Below are 1,253 nucleotides of genomic sequence, written 5' to 3'. Positions count from 1 at the left end.
ATATACCACAGCTTCTCTATCCATTCCTTTGTTGATGGGCCCTTAGGCTGCTTCCAACTCTTTGCTATTGTAAACAAAGCTGCAATAAACATGGGTGTGCATATATCTGCTTGGATGGCAGACATGGTCTCTCTTTGAAATAGAATTATTCTGGAGAATGTGTATGCATGTTTGAGAAGAATGTATACTGAGCTTGTTTGAGATGAATTAACCTGTATATATCTATGAGATTGAGTTGGTTTATTATGTAATTTAATTCTTCAGCATCTTTGTTGAGTTTCTTTCTGGTAATTCTATCTTGAAAGTATTACGTTTCCTACTACTATAGTGGTGGTCTCTGTTTCTTTTTTCAGTTCTCTTAATGTTTGCTTTGTGTATTTTGCAGATCTATCAATTGGTACATAGATAGTTATTGTGATTATTTATTTTTATTTACCCTTTAAACATTATAGAGTGACTTTTCTTGTACTTTTTTATTGTTTTTATGCTGAAACCTATTTTATCACAGATTAATATTGCTACTCCCACTTTTTTCTGGTTGCCATTTGCTTGGTATGTATTTTTCCACCCTTCTATTTTTAGTCTTTATCTTCACTTTTCAGGTGCTTCCGTTGTGGACAGTTTATTGATAAATTTTGGGTTTTTATGAGATGGATTAGTATAGTAACTGGGGCATTGGGGGTTGGTGTGTCAGAATTGGTGAGATTGGCTCAGGATAGGGCAGGCTTCAGAGCTGATGTACATAGGGTTGTTATGGGTCATAGTTGACTTGATGACTCATAACAATAATAACAACAACTACAACTACTCTTTTTCTCTTCACTGGTGAAGTTAAACCATTCACTTTTGGGGCAATTATTGACAGACAAGGTTTTATTGCTATAATTTTGTTGATTTATTTTTTAATGTTGCTGGTTACTTTGATCCATCCTGCTTTCTGTGGCACCTCTGTAAGAAAGACTTATGTCAATATATATTCAATATTTCTTGAGACATTGGTCTTATTTTTACAAACTTCCCTAGTTTCTGCTTTTCTGAGAATATCTTGATCGCTCTGTCATGGTTTGTTTTTTGTTGGGTTTTTTTCCAATTTTATTTTTTTTAATAATTTTAATGAACATTTACAGAGAATTTGGATTTCCATTCATTCATTGCTGCACTTCTCTCCCCGCCCAGCCCTCTCCCCCTGCCCCCCAGTTCGCTCCTCTCTTTCAAAAGTAAAAGAAAGACTCCCTCCCTGGTACACAATCCCC

This window comes from Elephantulus edwardii, unplaced genomic scaffold, assembly GCF_000299155.1.
Source record: "Elephantulus edwardii isolate Elephantulus edwardi_28Jun2011 unplaced genomic scaffold, EleEdw1.0 scaffold00024, whole genome shotgun sequence".
Taxonomy (NCBI): domain Eukaryota; kingdom Metazoa; phylum Chordata; class Mammalia; order Macroscelidea; family Macroscelididae; genus Elephantulus; species Elephantulus edwardii.
The sequence above is the reverse complement of the archived record's forward strand: the minus strand, read 5'-3'. Positions refer to the sequence as shown.